At 46.7% G+C, this 19730-nt stretch overlaps 1 long non-coding RNA gene across 1 annotated transcript in view; it reads right to left on the bottom strand.

Moving 5' to 3' along the window:
* LOC139250030 (uncharacterized) overlaps positions 1 to 19730 on the bottom strand; it is a 39183-nt gene that overhangs the window by 18268 nt on the left and 1185 nt on the right. The window contains exon 2 of the long non-coding RNA XR_011591257.1: positions 11395 to 11438. This is a non-coding gene — a long non-coding RNA (uncharacterized lncRNA). The remainder of the gene's footprint in view (positions 1 to 11394; positions 11439 to 19730) is intronic.

The following is a 19730-nucleotide window of genomic DNA, read 5'->3' as shown; positions in this document are numbered from 1 at the left end:
GAACCCACTGAAGACTGCTGGTAGGTTGGTTGGTCGTCGATGGTTTCTTCGTCCGACTGCTCTGGCTCGTCTGTGTGCCTCAGCTTTGTCTGATCCATGTGGTTCCTGCAAGTTTGCCCATTCTTGAGCTTAATAACAAATACTCTGTTGCCCTCCTTGGCCATGAGCGTGCCAGCGATCCATTTGGGACCCTGACCATAGTTCAACACATATACAGGATCATTAACAGAAATCTCGCGTGACACAGTTGCGCGATCGTGGTAACCTTGTTGACTTTGTCTTCTGTATTCAACATGATTATTTAAATCCAGGTGTACCAGAGATAGCTTGGTCTTAAGATCTCTTTTCATCATGAGTTCAGCAGGCGAGACCCCTGTGAGTGTGTGGGGTCTTGTCCTGTAACCAGCAGTATGCAGGACAAGTGGGTCTGCAGTGACCCTTAGGTTACTCTCCTCATGCTTTGCTTGATAATTTGTACTCCATGTTCAGCTTGCCCGTTGGACACAAGCTTGAACGGTGCTGACTTTACATGTTTTATGCTGTTAAGTTTCACAAACTCCTGAAACTCCTGACTGGTGAAACACGACCCATTGTCGCTCATCACTATGTCAGACAGATCACGTGTCGCGAACATGACATTGAGATTCTCTATGGTTTCCGTGGACGTGCTGGATGACATGATTATGCATTCTATCAACTTCGAATAAGTGTCCACCACCACTAAAAACATCTTGCCCAAAGGGACCTACAAGATCTACATGGATCCTGGACCAAGGTTTGGAATGCCATGACCACAGACTCAGCGGCGATTCCGCTGGTGCTTTGCTGAGCTGCATGCAGATGTTGCACTGATGCATGCATGCTTCCAGCTCAGAATCAATTCCTGGCCACTATACGTGGGACCTGGCGATGGCCTTCATCATCACTCTACCAGGATGTGTGCTGTGTAACTCATGCACAAACTTCTCTCTCCCTTTTTTGGGCATTACAATGCGACTGCCTCACAATATGCAATCTGCTTGAATAGACAGTTCGTCCTTGCGATGAATGTACGGTTTGGCCTCCTCGCACATTTGCTTAGGTATGGCAGACCAATCCCCTTTGAGGATGCAACCCTTTACCACCAATAAAATTGGGAAATGGCTGTTCCAGGTCTTAACTTGTTGAGCCGTGACAGGGGTTCCTTCACTCTCAAAAGCATCCATGATTAACATTAGATCCGCCGGTTGTGGCCTTTCCACCTCCGGTGTGGGCAACGGCAACCGGCTCAAAGCATCGGCACAATTCTCTGTGCCAGGTCTGGGGTGAATGATATAATCATAGGCAGATAATGTCAGCGCCCACCTTTGGATGCAGGATGAAGTGTTGGTATTGATACCTTTGCTCTCGGAAAACAACGAAATGGGCGGCTTGTGATCGATCTCTAATTCGAACCTCAGACCAAACAGGTATTGATGCATCTTTTTAACACCGTACAACACGCTAAAGCTTCTTTTTCGCCCATGCCGTAGGCTCTTTTTGCTTTGGACAAACTTTTGGATGCATATGTGACAGGTTGAAGTTTCCCCGACTCATTGGCTTGTTGGAGTACGCAACCAATTCCATATGACGATGCGTCACAGGCCAAAACTAAACGCTTACATGGGTCATAATGTACCAGCAGCTTGTTCGAGCAAAGCAGATTGGTGGCTTTCTCACAAGCTCTGCCTTGCGATGTGCCCCACACCCAGTTGTTGCCTTTTCTCAATAGCACGTGCAGTGGTTCCAGTACTGTGCTCAATTTAGGTGGGAAGTTACCAAAGTAGTTGAGTAGGCCCAGGAACAAATGCAGCTCCATCACATTCTGCGACTTGGGTACATTCTTGATAGCCTTGGTTTTCACGTCAGTAGGTCTGATGCCATCAACAGCGATTTTCCTCCCGAGGAATTCGACCTCCGGTGTCATGAAGACGCACTTCAAGCATTTCAGTCTGAGTACCACTCTATCCAAATGCAATAGAACCTCTTCCAGGTTGTTCAGATGTTCCTTGGAGTCACGACCGGTGATCAGGATGTCATCTTGGAACACGACGGTTCTGGGAACGGACTTCAGTAGACTTTCCATATTCCTCTAGAATGTTGCTGCAGCCGAGTGAATTCCAAACGGGCACCTGTGGTAAATAAACAGTCCTTTGTGCGTGTTAATGCACCTAAGTCTCTTCGGTGTCTCGACCAACTCCTGCATCATATCGGCCGACGTCAAGTCCAGTTTTGTGAACGACTTCCCTCCAGCTAGCATCGCAAACAAGTCATCAGCCTTTGGTAACGTGTACTGATCTTGTTTCAAAACCCTGTTGATCGCAGCCTTGTAGTCTCCACAGATTCTGACTGTGACATCACTTTTCAGCACAGGAACAATGGGGCTGGCCCATTCATTAAATTTGACCGGTGATATGATCCCTTCACGCCGGAGTCTGTCCAGTTCAATTTCGACCTTCTCCCTCATCAGATACGGCACTGCCCGAGCTTTATGATGGACAGGTATTGCATCTGAGTCCAGGGGGATCTGCACCTTGGCTCCTGTGAAGTTACCGATACCCGGTTCAAACAGCGAGGGGAACTAGCTCAATACTTGGTCACATGTATCTTCCTCCGATGACAACGCCTTTATGTCGTTCCAGTCGCATCTGATTTTCTCCAACCAGCTCCTGCCGAGCAGCTTTGGGCCATTGCCTGGAACAATCCACAGCGGTATCTCGTGAACCGCACCGTTATATGACACATTAATTTGTGCACTGCCAATCACCTTTATCAGTTCTTTGTACGTGTGCAGCTTGGTGTTAACAGGGCTCAGCTTGGGCCTCACAGTCTTAGTATCTCACAGCTTATTACATGCCCTCTCGTTCATGATCGATTGACTCGCCCCCGTGTCCAGTTCCATCGATACCGGTATCCCGTTAAACTTCAGATTAATCAACATTGGTTTACTCTTGGTTATGAAAGAGTACAGTCCATACACTTCCTCCTCTGGCATCTCGGATTGTGTATCCGGATCAGCGCTAGTCTGACTCTCATCCTCCACATGGTGTGTCGCAGCTCACTTGCTCATCTGCGGACACTTGCGCTGGAGATGCCCCACTCTCAGACAACCTTTGCAACTATATTGCTTAAATCGGCACTGCTGGTGCCGATGATTTCCCCCACAACGCTAACACGGAGAAGTCGGATAAATTCCTGCTGGCGGACTTTGGGCAGCCACAGGTTTCGTGAACGCAACCAGATAGGCCCTGCCATGTGCCGCTCTGCCGAACACCGAATCAATCACATTTACAGTACCTGAGGAGGTTTCGTTCTTCACCGATATTTGCTTTAGACTCCTGTCCATCATCGACTGCGTCGGCGGCACTCAGGAGCAGCGTCGAGGAGGTGCGTGGAGAGGCCTATAAAAGGCACAGCAGGGAGTCCGGGGCCCAGCGTCGAGGAGGTGCGTGGAGAGGCCTATAAAAGGCACAGCAGGGAGTCCGGGGCCCAGCGTCGAGGAGGTGCGTGGAGAGGCCTATAAAAGGCACAGCAGGGAGTCCGGGGCCCAGCGTCGAGGAGGTGCGTGGAGAGGCCTATAAAAGGCACAGCAGGGAGTCCGGGGCCCAGCGTCGAGGAGGTGCGTGGAGAGGCCTATAAAAGGCACAGCAGGGAGTCCGGGGCCCAGCGTCGAGGAGGTGCGTGGAGAGGCCTATAAAAGGCGGGACTTGTGCAGCTACAGGGAGAAGGCAAAAAAGAAGTAGAAAGAAATCAAAAGGTGACGTCACAGCCAAGAGGGTAAGTGATTGGCTGGTGATTGGTGAGTAGTTTTTCTTTTTTCTCTTCCATATCAGTCAGTAACTTTTAACATTGTTGTTGCCAATTTAAGTGTATCTAAGGGTTAAGTCATGGCAGGAGAGCTCGGTCGGGTGTTATGCTCCTCCTGTACCATGTGGGAACTCAGGGACGACACCAGTGTCCCTGACGACTATATCTACAGGAAGTGTGTCCACCTCCAGCTCCTGACGGTCCGCGTTGCGGAGTTGGAGCTGAGGGTGGATTCACTCTGGAGCATCCACGATGCTGAGAATGACGTGAGTATCACGTGTAGCGAGTTGGTCGTACCGCAGGGAAAGGGTCCACAGCCAGATAGGGAATGGAAGACCAACAGGAAGAGCAGTGCAAGGAAGGTAGTGCAGGAGTCCCCTGTGGTCATCCCCCTGCAAAACAGATACACTGCTTTGGGTACTGTTGAGGGGGATGACTCATCAGGGGAGGGCAGCAGCAGCCAAGTTCATGGCACCATGGCTGGCTCTGCTGCACAGGAGGGCAGGAAAAAGAGTGGGAGAGCTATAGTGATAGGGGATTCAATGGTGAGGGGAATAGATAGGCGTTTCTGCGGCCGCAACCGAGACTCCAGGATGGTATGTTGCCTCCCTGGTGCAAGGGTCAAGGATGTCTCGGAGCGGGTGCAGGACATTCTAAAAAGGGAGGGAGAACAGCCAGCTATCGTGGTGCACATTGGTACCAACGACATAGGTAAAAAAAGGGATGAGGTCCTACGAAACGAATTTAAGGAGCTAGGAGCTAAATTAAAAAGTAGGACCTCAAAAGTAGTAATCTCGGGATTGCTACCAGTGCCACGTGATAGTCAGAGTAGGAATCGCAGGATAGCGCAGATGAATACGTGGCTTGAGCAGTGGTGCAACAGGGAGGGATTCAAATTCCTGGGGCATTGGAACCGGTTCTGGGGGAGGTGGGACCAGTACAAACCGGACAGTCTGCACCTGGGCAGGACCGGAACCAATGTCCTAGGGGGAGTGTTTGCTAGTGCTGTTGGGGAGGATTTAAACTGATATGGCAGGAGGATGGGAACCAATGCAGGGAGACAGAGGGAAACAAAAAGGAGGCAAAAGCAAAACACAGAAAGGAGATGAGGAAAAGTGGAGGGCAGAGAAACCCAAGGCAAAGAACAAAAAGGGCCACTGTACAGCAAAATTCTAAAAGGACAAAGGGTGTTAAAAGAACAAGCCTGAAGGCTTTGTGTCTTAATGCAAGGAGTATCCGCAATAAAGTGGATGACTTAACTGTGCAAATAGATGTTAACAAAAATGATGTGATTGGGATTACGGAGACGTGGCTCCAGGATGATCAGGGCTGGGAACTCAACATCCAGGGGTATTCAACATTCAGGAAAGATAGAATAAAAGGAAAAGGAGGTGGGGTAGCATTGCTGGTTCAGGAGCAAATTAAGGCAATAGTTCGGAAGGACATTAGCTTGGATGATGTGGAATCTATATGGGTAGAGCTGCAGAATACCAAAGGACAAATAACGTTAGTGGGAGTTGTGTACAGACCTCCAAACAGTAGTAGTGATGTTGGGGAGGGCATCAAACATGAAATTATGGGTGCGTGCAATAAAGGTGCAGCAGTTATAATGGGTGACTTTAATATGCACATAGATTGGGTTAACCAAACTGGAAGCAATACGGGAGAGGAGGATTTCCTGGAGTGCATAAGGGATGGTTTTTTAGACCAATATGTCGAGGTACCAACTAGGGGGGAGGCCATCTTAGACTGGGTGTTGTATAATGAGAGAGGATTAATTAGCAATCTCGTTGTGCGAGGCCCCTTGGGGAAGAGTGACCATAATATGGTGGAATTCTGCATTAGGATGGAGAATGAAACAGTTAATTCAGAGACCATGGTCCAGAACTTAAAGAAGGGTAACTTTGAAGGTATGAGGCGTGAATTGGCTAGGATAGATTGGCGAATGATACTGAAGGGGTTGACTGTGGATGGGCAATGGCAGACATTTAGAGACCGCATGGATGAACTACAACAATTGTACATTTCTGTCTGTCGTAAAAATAAAGAAGGGAAGGTGGCTCAACCGTGGCTATCAAGGGAAATCAGGGATAGTATTAAAGCCAAGGAAGTGGCATACAAATTGGCCAGAAATAGCAGCGAACCCGGGGACTGGGAGAAATTTAGAACTCAGCAGAGGAGGACAAAGGGTTTGCTTAGGGCAGGGAAAATGGAGTACGAGAAGAAGCTTGCAGGGAATATTAAGACGGATTGCAAAAGTTTCTATAGATATGTAAAGAGAAAAAGGTTAGTAAAGACAAACGTAGGACCCCTGCAGTCAGAATCAGGGGAAGTCATAACGGGGAACAAAGAAATGGCGGACCAATTGAACAAGTACTTTGGTTCGGTATTCACTGAGGAGGACACAAACAACCTTCCGGATATAAAAGGGATCGGAGGGTCTAGTAAGGAGGAGGAACTGAGGGAAATCCTTATTAGTCGGGAAATTGTTTTGGGGAAATTGATGGGATTAAATCCCCAGGGCCTGATGGACTGCATCCCAGAGTACTTAAGGAGGTGGCCTTGGAAATAGTGGATGCATTGACAGTCATTTTCCAACATTCCATTGACTCTGGATCAGTTCCTATAGAGTGGAGGGTAGCCAATGTAACCCCACTTTTTAAAAAAGGAGGGAAAGAGAAAACAGGGAATTACAGACCGGTCAGCCTGACATCGGTAGTGGGTAAAATGATGGAATCAATTATTAAGGATGTCATAGCAGCGCATTTGGAAAGAGGTAATATGATAGGTCCAAGTCAGCATGGATTTGGAAAGGGAAATCATGCTTGACAAATCTTCTGGAATTTGTTGAGGATGTTTCCAGTAGAGTGGACAAGGGAGAACCAGTTGATGTGGTATATTTGGACTTTCAGAAGGCTTTCGACAAGGTCCCACACAAGAGATTAATGTGCAACGTTAAAGAACATGGGATTGGGGGTAGTGTGCTGACATGGATTGAGAACTGGTTGTCAGACAGGAAGCAAAGAGTAGGAGTAAATGGGTACTTTTCAGAATGGCAGGCAGTGACTAGTGGGGTACCGCAAGGTTCTGTGCTGGGACCCCAGCTGTTTACACTGTACATTAATGATTTAGACGAGGGGATTAAATGTAGTATCTCCAAATGACACTAAGTTGGGTGGCAGTGTGAGCTGCAAGGAGGATTCTATGAGGCTGCAGAGCGACTTGGATAGGTTAGGTGAGTGGGCAAATGCATGGCAGATGAAGTATAATGTCGATAAATGTGAGGTTATCCACTTTGGTGGTAAAAACAGAGAGACAGACTATTATCTGAATGGTGACAGATTAGGAAAAGGGGAGGTGCAAAGAGACCTGGGTGTCATGGTACATCAGTCATTGAAGGTTGGCATGCAGGTACAGCAGGCGGTTAAGAAAGCAAATGGCATGTTGGCCTTCATAGCGAGGGGATTTGAGTACAAGGGCAGGGAGGTGTTGCTACAATTGTACAGGGCCTTGGTGAGGCCACACCTGGAGTATTGTGTACAGTTTTGGTCTCCTAACCTGAGGAAGGACATTCTTGCTATGGAGTGCAGCGAAGGTTCACCAGACTGATTCCCGGGATGGCGGGACTGACCTATCAAGAAAGACTGGATCAACTGGGCTTGTATTCACTGGAGTTCAGAAGAATGAGAGGGGACCTCATAGAAACATTTAAAATTCTGACGGGGTTAGACAGGTTAGATGCAGGAAGAATGTTCCCAATGTTGGGGAAGTCCAGAACCAGGGGACACAGTCTAAGGATAAGGGGGAAGCCATTTAGGACCGAGATGAGGAGGAATTTCTTCACCCAGAGAGTGGTGAACCTGTGGAATTCTCTACCACAGAAAGTTGTTGAGGCCAATTCACTAAATATATTCAAAAAGGAGTTAGATGAAATCCTTACTACTAGGGGAATCAAGGGGTATGGTGAGAAAGCAGGAATGGGGTACTGAAGTTGCATGTTCAGCCATGAACTCATTGAATGGCGGTGCAGGCTAGAAGGGCCGAATGGCCTACTCCTGCACCTATTTTCTATGTTTCTATCATACATGATTGAGCGATCTGGATGGCCCTTTTTAAATCCAACTCCTCCACTGCCAGAAGTTTGTGCAGGATCACCTCGTGGTTGATACTGAGAACAAAGAAGTCCCGCAGCATGTCTGCCAACACCTTCCTGAACTTACACAGTCCCGCTAGACGTCTCAGGTCAGCAACGAATTCCGCCGTGCTCTGGCCCTCCGATCGAACGTGTGTATAAAACCTGTATCTCGAGATGATGATGCTGTCGTCTGGCTTGAGGTGCTCCCGTACCAATGTACGCAACTACTCGTACGTTTTCTCTGTTGGATCACTAGGCATGAGTAGATTCTTTATCAGACCACAGATCTTTGAACCGTACACAGTGAGGAACACAGCTAGGCGCCGATCTGCATCGTTGACCCACTTCATTTTGTTGGCCATGAAGTACTGGTTCAAATGGCTCACAAAGTCTGCCCAATCTTCTCCCTCCACGACTTGCTCTAAAAATCCAATCGTGTTCATTTTGCAAACAAAGGTTCTTGTATTCTCGTCGCCAAATGTAATGTATGGAATAAAGGTTCAAGCTGAGTACTGTTTAACTAAGCAAGGTACAACCTTGGCTCTGTCTTATTTAGGCTCAAAGTGCCTGACTCTCAAAATGGCTGGCCTTTTATACCTGAGCAGCACCATGAGCGTGCTGCTCAGTGGTCTCCAACAATGACGCCATCTGGTGGCTACAAACAGAATGACTTGGACGTGGGTGCACAGGGCACAATTTCAAAATGTACAGATGACACAATATCTGGAAGTACAGTGAACAGTGAGGAGGATAGTGACAGACCAGGAAGACATAGACAGGCTGGTGAAATGGGCGGACAGGTCGCTGATTAAATTTAACACAGAAAAGTGTGAAGTGATACATTTTGATCAGAAGAATGAGGAGAGGAAATATAAACTAAAGGGTACAATCCTGAAGTGGGTGCATGAACAGAGAGACCTGGGGGTACATGAGCACAAATCGTTGAAGGTGGCAGGATGAGAAAGTGGTTAAAAAAGTATTTGGCATCCTGGGCTTCATAAATAGAGGCATAGAGTACAAAAGCAGGGAAGTTATGGTGAACCTTTATAAAACACTGGTTCGGCCTAAACTGGAGTATTGTGTCCAATTCTGGGCACCACACTTTAGGAAGGATGTGAAGGCCTTAGAGAGGTGCAGAAAATATTTACAAGAATGGTTCCAGGGATGAGGGACTTCAGTTACATGGACAGACTGGAGAAACTGGGGTTGTTCTCCTTGGAGCAGAGAAGATTGAGAGGAGATCTGAGAGAGGTGATCAAAATCATGAGGGGTCCAGACAGAGTAGATAGAGAGAAACTGTTCCCATTGGTGGAAGGGTCGGGAACCAGAGGTCACAGATTTAAGGTGATTGTCAGAAGAACCAATGAGGTAAAACCTTTTGACGCAGCGAGTGGTTATGATCTGGAATGCAGTGCCTGAAAGCTTGGTGGAGGCAGATTCAATCGTAGCTTTCAGAAGGGAATAGGTCAGTCCCCGAAGGGAACAGGTTTACAGGGCTACGGGGAGAGGGCGGGAGAGAGGGACTCACTGAAGTGCTCTTACAGAGAGCCAGTACGGGCTCGACGGGCCGAATGGCCTCCCTCTGTGCTGTAACCATTCCAGGATTCTATTCTATGGTTCTAATTAAATAAATCTGGAATAAAAATCTAGTATCAGTAATGGTGACCATGAAACTACCAGATTCTGGTTCCCCAATGTCCTTTGGGGAATGAAATCTGGCCTATATGTGACTCCAGACCACAGCAATGTGGTTGAGTTCTAACTGCCCTCTGACATGACCGAGCAAGACACACAGTTGTAACAAACTGCGACCAAGAAATATACTCACTGTGGGAGTAGCATCACCTCACGGGCTGCACCTTCCCAAGGGCAATAAATGCTCTTTGTGAACGATTAAAAAATTCATCGGCCATCTCTGGCCACCTGCTGCAGACACTCTCACCCTGACTTTATCACTTCAAGACTCGACTATTGCAGTGCTCTCCTGGTTGGCCTCACATCCTCCGTCCAACATAAACTTTAGCTCATCCATAACTCTGCTTGCCTATCCTACACTGCGTCACTCCCCACATACACTGCGTCACTCCCCACATACACTGCGTCACTCCCCACATACACTGCGTCACTCCCCACATACACTGCGTCACTCCCCACATACACTGTGTCACTCCCCACACACACTCACACTCCCCACACACATACACCCCATATACACACACACACTCCCCGCACACACACACACTCCCCGCACACACACACACACTCCCCGCACACACACACACACTCCCCGCACACACACACCCCATACACACACACACACACTCTCCACACACACACACTCCCCGCACACACACACCCCATACACACACACACACACTCCCCACATACACTGCGTCACTCCCCACATACACTGCGTCACTCCCCACATACACACACACACTGCGTCACTCCCCACACACACTCACACTGCATCACTCCCCACACACACACACACACACAATCCCCACAAACATACACCCCATACACATACACACACTCCCCACACACACACACTCCCCACGCGCGTGCACACTCCCCAAACATACATTTCCCCCCCACGCACACACACACACTCCCCGCACACACACACACTCCCCGCACACACACACCCCATACACACACACACACACTCTCCACACACACACACTCCCCACTCGCGTGCACACTCCCCAAACATACACTCCCCCCCTCCCCCCACACACACACACACACCCACACACACTGTGTCGCTCCCCATACACACTGTGTCACCCCCCACACACACACTCCCCACACACACTGCGTCACTCCCCACGTGTACTACATCATGAGTCCGGTTTGTGTGGTATAAATGCAGCATTAAATGTTCACACATGAAGTAGGTTGATCCTGTGTCCATTGCTTCACCTGGGAGCAGTGAGCTGCAACACATCTACACAGCACCAACTCCAAGGTTAACGTTCCAATGGGGGTAACTGAACTCTGTCTGCTCACCAGTGGGAGTGGGTTTGAAATCGGCCGCGGCTGGAGGGATGGAGATTGTGTCTGTGTGTCCGTCTCCACGTGGCTCTTACAGATCTCAGGACAACACATCCCTCACTGGACACTAAACATCAACATTGCTGAGAGAGGCGGCAAGAATTGAAGTAGAAATTGTTCCAGTGGTGAGCTCTGTTCCAAGTCTGAGGGTGAGGCACATTAGTGATGCCCGACAGAGGGAGCTTTACTCCACAGCTGACTCTCCTATATCTTCACCAGCTTGATGCAGCTATTGAGTGCTTGAAATGGGAAAGTGTTCCATTTTTCAGAGATAACAATAAGTAGAAGATTCATCCGATTGATTTTTAGAAACATCACAAAACAATAAATATTATTCGGACTAATCAGCGGAATGAGTAATGAATTGGGTTTCTTACCACTGACTGTTGCATACACCGTGTTAAGCTCTCCAGCGGGGGGCCTAGGGAGATGGTGCAGAAACAGAAAGTCAATGATTCATTTACAGCATAAATATCAGTGAATGTTTCTGTACAACTTCACACTGGCACTGCTGTGAGCATAAATATCAGTGAATGTTTCAGTACAACAACTTCACACTGGCACTGCTGTGAGCATAAATATCAGTGAATGTTTCTGTACAACAAATTTACTCTGGCACTGCTGTGAGCATAAATATCAGTGAATGTTTCTGTACAACTTCACACTGGCACTGCTGTGAGCATAAATATCAGTGAATGTCTCTGTACAACTTCACACTGGCACTGCTGTGAGCATAAATATCAGTGAATGTTTCTGTACAACAACTTCACACTGGCACTGCTGTGAGCATAAATATCAGTGAATGTTTCTGTACAGCTTCACACTGGCACTGCTGTGAGCATAAATATCAGTGAATGTTTCTGTAGATCAACTTCACACTGGCACTGCTGTGAGCATAAATATCAGTGAATGTTTCTGTACAACTTCACACTGGCACTGCTGTGAGCATAAATATCAGTGAATGTCTCTGTACAACAACTTCACACTGGCACTGCTGTGAGCATAAATATCAGTGAATGTTTCTGTACAACTTCACACTGGCACTGCTGTGAGCATAAATATCAGTGAATGTTTCTGTACAACTTCACACTGGCACTGCTGTGAGCATAAATATCAGTGAATGTCTCTGTACAATTTCATACTGGCACTGCTGTGAGCATAAATATCAGTGAATGTTTCTGTACAACAACTTCACACTGGCACTGCTGTGAGCATAAATATCAGTGAATGTTTCTGTACAACAACTTCACACTGGCACTGCTGTGAGCATAAATATCAGTGAATGTTTCTGTACAACAACTTCACACTGGCACTGCTGTGAGCATAAATATCAGTGAATGTTTCTGTACAACAACTTCACACTGGCACTGCTGTGAGCATAAATATCAGTGAATGTTTCTGTACAACTTCACACTGGCACTGCTGTGAGCATAAATATCAGTGAATGTTTCTGTACAACTTCACACTGGCACTGCTATTAGCATAAATATCAGTGAATGTTTCTGTACAACTTCACACTGGCACTGCTGTGAGCATAAATATCAGTGAATGTTTCTGTACAACTTCACACTGGCACTGCTGTTAGCATAAATATCAGTGAATGTTTCTGTACAACTTCACACTGGCACTGCTGTGAGCATAAATATCAGTGAATGTTTCTGTACAACTTCACACTGGCACTGCTATTAGCATAAATATCAGTGAATGTTTCTGTACAACTTCACACTGGTACTGCTGTGAGCATAAATATCAGTGAATGTTTCTGTACAACTTCACACTGGCACTGCTGGGAGCATAAATATCAGTGAATGTCTCTGTACAACTTCACACTGGCACTGCTGTGAGCATAAATATCAGTGAATGTTTCTGTACAACAACTTCACACTGGCACTGCTGTGAGCATAAATATCAGTGAATGTTTCTGTATAACTTCACACTGGCACTGCTGTGAGCATAAATATCAGTGAATGTTTCTGTACAACTTCACACTGGCACTGCTGTGAGCATAAATATCAGTGAATGTTTCTGTACAACTTCACACTGGCACTGCTGTGAGCATAAATATCAGTGAATGTTTCTGTACAACTTCACACTGGCACTGCTGTGAGCATAAATATCAGTGAATGTTTCTGTACAACAACTTCACACTGGGACTGCTATGAGCATAAATATCAGTGAATGTTTCTGTACAACAACTTCACACTGGCACTGCTGTGAGCATAAATATCAGTGAATGTTTCTGTACAACTTCACACTGGCACTGCTGTGAGCATAAATATCAGTGAATGTTTCTGTACAACTTCACACTGGCACTGCTGTGAGCATAAATATCAGTGAATGTTTCTGTACAACAACTTCACACTGGCACTGCTATGAGCATAAATATCAGTGAATGTCTCTGTACAACTTCACACTGGCACTGCTGTGAGCATAAATATCAGTGAATGTCTCTGTACAACTTCACACTGGCACTGCTGTGAGCATAAATATCAGTGAATGTTTCTGTACAACTTCACACTGGCACTGCTGTGAGCATAAATATCAGTGAATGTTTCTGTACAACTTCACACTGGCACTGCTGTGAGCATAAATATCAGTGAATGTTTCTGTACAACAACTTCACACTGGCACTGCTGTGAGCATAAATATCAGTGAATGTTTCTGTACAACTTCACACTGGCACTGCTGTGAGCATAAATATCAGTGAATGTTTCTGTACAACTTCACACTGGCACTGCTGTGAGCATAAATATCAGTGAATGTCTCTGTACAACTTCACACTGACACTGCTATGAGCATAAATATCAGTGAATGTTTCTGTACAACTTCACACTGGCACTGCTGTGAGCATAAATATCAGTGAATGTTTCTGTACAACTTCACACTGGCACTGCTGTGAGCATAAATATCAGTGAATGTTTCTGTACAACTTCACACTGGCACTGCTGTGAGCGTAAATATCAGTGAATGTTTCTGTACAACTTCACACTGGCACTGCTGTGAGCATAAATATCAGTGAATGTTTCTGTACAACTTCACACTGGCACTGCTGTGAGCATAAATATCAGTGAATGTCTCTGTACAACTTCACACTGGCACTGCTGTGAGCATAAATATCAGTGAATGTTTCTGTACAACTTCACACTGGCACTGCTGTGAGCATAAATATCAGTGAATGTTTCTGTACAACTTCACACTGGCACTGCTGTGAGCATAAATATCAGTGAATGTTTCTGTACAACTTCACACTGGCACTGCTGTGAGCATAAATATCAGTGAATGTTTCTGTACAACTTCACACTGGCACTGCTGTGAGCATAAATATCAGTGAATGTTTCTGTACAACTTCACACTGGCACTGCTGTGAGCATAAATATCAGTGAATGTTTCTGTACAACTTCACACTGGCACTGCTGTGAGCATAAATATCAGTGAATGTTTCTGTACAACTTCACACTGGCACTGCTATGAGCATAAATATCAGTGAATGTTTCTGTACAACTTCACACTGGCACTGCTGTGAGCATAAATATCAGTGAATGTTTCTGTACAACTTCACACTGGCACTGCTGTGAGCATAAATATCAGTGAATGTTTCTGTACAACAACTTCACACTGGCACTGCTGTGAGCATAAATATCAGTGAATGTCTCTGTACAACTTCACACTGGCACTGCTGTGAGCATAAATATCAGTGAATGTTTCTGTACAACTTCACACTGGCACTGCTGTGAGCATAAATATCAGTGAATGTCTCTGTACAACTTCACACTGGCACTGCTGTGAGCATAAATATCAGTGAATGTTTCTGTACAACTTCACACTGGGACTGCTGTGAGCATAAATATCAGTGAATGTTTCTGTACAACAACTTCACACTGGGACTGCTGTGAGCATAAATATCAGTGAATGTTTCTGTACAACTTCACACTGGCACTGCTGTGAGCATAAATATCAGTGAATGTTTCTGTACAACTTCACACTGGCACTGCTGTGAGCATAAATATCAGTGAATGTCTCTGTACAACTTCACACTGGCACTGCTGTGAGCATAAATATCAGTGAATGTCTCTGTACAACTTCACACTGGCACTGCTGTGAGCATAAATATCAGTGAATGTTTCTGTACAACTTCACACTGACACTGCTGTGAGCATAAATATCAGTGAATGTTTCTGCACAACAACTTCACACTGGGACTGCTGTGAGCATAAATATCAGTGAATGTTTCTGTACAACTTCACACTGGCACTGCTGTGAGCATAAATATCAGTGAATGTCTCTGTACAACTTCACACTGGGACTGCTGTGAGCATAAATATCAGTGAATGTCTCTGTACAACTTCACACTGGGACTGCTGTGAGCATAAATATCAGTGAATGTTTCTGTACAACTTCACACTGGCACTGCTGTGAGCATAAATATCAGTGAATGTCTCTGTACAACTTCACACTGGCACTGCTGTGAGCATAAATATCAGTGAATGTTTCTGTACAACTTCACACTGGCACTGCTGTGAGCATAAATATCAGTGAATGTCTCTGTACAACTTCACACTGGGACTGCTGTGAGCATAAATATCAGTGAATGTTTCTGTACAACTTCACACTGGCACTGCTGTGAGCATAAATATCAGTGAATGTTTCTGTACAACTTCACACTGACACTGCTGTGAGCATAAATATCAGTGAATGTTTCTGTACAACTTCACACTGACACTGCTGTGAGCATAAATATCAGTGAATGTTTCTGTACAACTTCACACTGGCACTGCTGTGAGCATAAATATCAGTGAATGTTTCTGTACAACAACTTCACACTGGCACTGCTGTGAGCATAAATATCAGTGAATGTTTCTGTACAACTTCACACTGGGACTGCTGTGAGCAGGAAAGAGCACAGAAGCTTCAAAGAACGTCTCTCTCTTAAAATGAAATTCTGCACAAGTCATGACCGTTTGGTTGATGTTCGATCGACTCCTGATTGAAGTGGGTTATGTTTGTCTCCTATACATAACAACAACAACTTGTATTTATATAGTGCCTTTAACGTAGTGAATGTCCCAAGGTGCTTCACAGGAGTATTATTTGAGATAAAGAATTTGACACTGAGCCACATAAGTAGAAATTGGTGCAGGTGACCAAAAGCTTGTTCAAAGAGTTAGGTTTTAAGGAGCGTCTTGAAGGAGGAAGGAGAGGTAGAGAGGCGGAGAGGTCTAGGCAGGGTGTTCCAGAGCTTGGGGCCCAGGCAACAGAAGGTCAGCGAGCACAGGGGTGATGAGTGAGCAGGACTTGGTGCGAGTTCGGACACGGGCTGCCGAGTTTTGGATTACCTCTAGTTTACGTAGGGTATAATATGGGAGGTCAGCCAAGAGTGCTTTGGAATAGTCAAGTCTAGAGGTAACAAAGGCATGGATGATGGTTTCAGCAGCGGATGAGCTGAGGCAAGGGCGGAGATGGGTGATGTTACGGAGGTGGAAATAGGCGATTGTAGTTATGCTGTGGCTATGTGATCGAAAGCTCATTTCAGGGTCAAATATGACACCAAGATTGCGAACAGTCTGGTTCAACCTCAGGCAGAAGTTGGAGAGAGGGATGGAGTCAGTGGCTAGGGAACGGAGTTTGTGGCAGGGACCGAAAACAATGAACATAAGAACATAAGAAATAGGAGCAGGAGTAGGCCATACAACCCCTCGAGCCTGCTCCGCCATTTGATATGATCATGGCTGATCCGATCATGGACTCAGGTCCACTTCCCTGCCCGTTCCCCATCACCCCTTATGCCCTTATCAGTTAAGAAACTGTCTATCTCTGTCTTAAATATATTCAATGCCCCAGCTTCCACAGCTCTCTGAGGCAGCGAAGTCCACAGATTTACAACCCTCTGAGGGAAGAAATTCCTCCTCATCTCAGTTTTAAATGGGCGGTCCCTTATACTAAGATTATGCCTCCTAGTTCTCGTCTCCCGTATCAGTGGAAACATCCTCTCTGTATCCACCTTGTCATAGAAAAACATAGAAACATAGAAAATAGGTGCAAGAGTAGGCCATTCGGCCCTTCGAGCCTGCACCACCATTCAATGAGTTCATGGCTGAACATGCAACTTCAGTACCCCATTCCTGCTTTCTCGCCATACCTCTTGATCCCCCTAGTAGTAAGGACTACATCTAACTCCTTTTTGAATATATTTAGTGAATTGGCCTCAACAACTTTCTGTGGTAGAGAATTCCACAGGTTCACCACTCTCTGGGTGAAGAAACTTCTCCTCATCTCGGTCCTAAATGGCTTACCCCTTATCCTTAGACTGTGGCTTACCCCTTATTCTTAGACTATGCCTAAGAAAGGCAGAGAGAAATTTGTACATGATCTACATAGCACTCATCCTGGTATTGTCATGATGAAAGCCATTGCCAGGTCTCATGTATGATGACCTGGAATTGACTCTGATCTGGAATCATGTGTGCATCAGTGCAACACTTGTATGCAGCTAATTAAAGCATCAGCGAAATCGCCGCTGAGTCTGTGGTTGTGGCCATCTAAACCATGGTCCAGGATCCACATTGACTTTGCAGGTCTCTTCCTGGGAAAGATGTTTTTAGTTGTGGTGGATGCATATTCCAAGTGGATATGGTGTATAATCATGTCATCCAGTACATCCACAGCTACCATTGAAACATAGAAACATAGAAAATAGGTGCAGGAGTAGGCCATTCGGCCCCTCGAGCCCGTACTGCCATTCAACGAGTTCATGGCCGAACATGCAACTCCAGCACCCAACTCCCGCTCCCCCGCCACACCCCCCAATAGCGAGGACCACATCTAACTCCTTCCCGAACGCATTTAGTGAATTGGCCTCAACAACTTTCCGTGGTAGAGAATTCCACAGGTCCACCACCCCCCGGGCGAAGAAGTTTCCCCCCCATCTCGGCCCCAAATGGCCCACCCCCATCCCTAGACCGTGACCCCCGGTCCCAGACCCCACTAACACCAGGAACATCCCTCCCGCATCCAACCTGTCCAAACCCGCCAGAACCCGAAACATTTCCATGAGATCCCCTCTCACTCCTCCGAACTCCAGCGAATACAAGCCCAGTCGATCCAGCTCCCCCCCCTCACCCAGACACGTCAGTCCCACCATCCCGGGAATCAATCCGGTGAACCCTCGCTGTACCCTCTCAACAGCAAGAGTGTCCCCCCTCAAGTCAGGAGACCAAAACTGCACACAACACTCCAGGCACAGCCTCACCAGGGCCCTGCACAACCGCAGCAACACCTCCCCACCTCTGCACTCAAATCCCCCCGCCATGAAGGCCAACACGCCACCCGCCCTCCCAACCGCCTGCCGTACCTGCATGCCAACCCCCAGTGACCGATGTCCCACGACACCCAGGTCTCGTTGCACCTCCCCTTTTCCTAATCTGTCACCATTCAGATAATAGTCTGTCTCTCTGTTTTTACCACCAAAGTGGATAACCTCACATTTATCCACATTATACTTCATCTGCCATGCATTTGCCCACTTACCTAACCTATCCAAGTTCGCAGCAGCCCACCAAACTGTGCTCCAGCAAATTGTTGGGGATGTTGAGGTGCTGCCCCGGGGGAGTGGCACTGGGTCAGTGGAGCAGGAACCTGCTGTCCTTTCTCAGTATGACAGCTATCCTGATCCCATCACTGCCACTCCGCCATTGCACTTGTCGCTGGCCGTCATCCAGCCAGCCCAGACTGCTGCTGCCCAGCCTGAGGTGGTGGAGTCTACAGCCGAGCCTTCCAGGCCCAGAGCTGGTCGAGGGTGTCCTGCAAGGCCTTCTGTAGTATCTGGCCCTGACACGCAGCAGTCTTCCACCAGCCGTGCCTCAGCGGAGGAACGCTAGACTAGTTAAAGCAAAAAGGGGATAGAAGGAAATGCACAAGGGTGATTAGTAAATATATTATGTTGTTCTGATATAAATTTGGATTGGAATTTTTAATCTTTGCTGTTGTCTCTCATTTCAGTTTTGGGGCTTTGGAATAGAAGGGAAAATGGATGTGGTCATGGGGACGTCCAAAGGAACCGGGAAGTGGGATGGAACTCTGATGAGACGGTCACGGATCTCAGAATCTTATACGTATCGAAACGATCACCTCTCATTCTTCTGAATGCCAATGAGTAGAGGCCCAACCTGTGATGCAGACAGTTTCCATCTGACAGTGCAGAATTAGGTATTAGCAGGCAATAGACTGGGCCGCTGTGATAGTTGAGTTAGTGCAGAGGTCTATGTTGGTAAGGGTGTATTGGGCCAGTGTATTTTGTAGATGGGGTCAGGACTAGAAAAGCATTGGTGCATCTTGGAGATTAATGATCCCGGTGACTGCGTGCATCATGTTGTGTCTTTGATCCCGCTTGTCACAATGATGTCAGGAACCAGAGCTCAGAGGATAGCCTTTGTCTCTCAGGAGCCATGATCCCAGTCTGCCTTCTCCTTGAAAGAGTTTAGGCACAGTGGATGGTCTTAAAATGGAGGGATCAGAACATTCACCGCATGATGAGCTGGTCACTGAACTGCACATTGAGGGGGTTAGAAACCCCCGGAGTTCAGGAAGACCGTGGTGTAATGTGTTGGGTCCAAAGTGGGCATGGATACCAACAACAATGCCTTGGACTTTGGCGAATCCTGTGATGTGGAATAATTCCAATGCAGTGCATCACAACTAATAAAACAAAACTGCACTT

The sequence above is a fragment of the Pristiophorus japonicus genome, unplaced genomic scaffold (genome assembly GCF_044704955.1).
Source record: "Pristiophorus japonicus isolate sPriJap1 unplaced genomic scaffold, sPriJap1.hap1 HAP1_SCAFFOLD_337, whole genome shotgun sequence".
NCBI classification, from domain to species: Eukaryota; Metazoa; Chordata; class Chondrichthyes; family Pristiophoridae; genus Pristiophorus; species Pristiophorus japonicus.
Note: the sequence above shows the minus strand (reverse complement) of the source record. Positions and strands in the feature narration are given on the sequence as shown.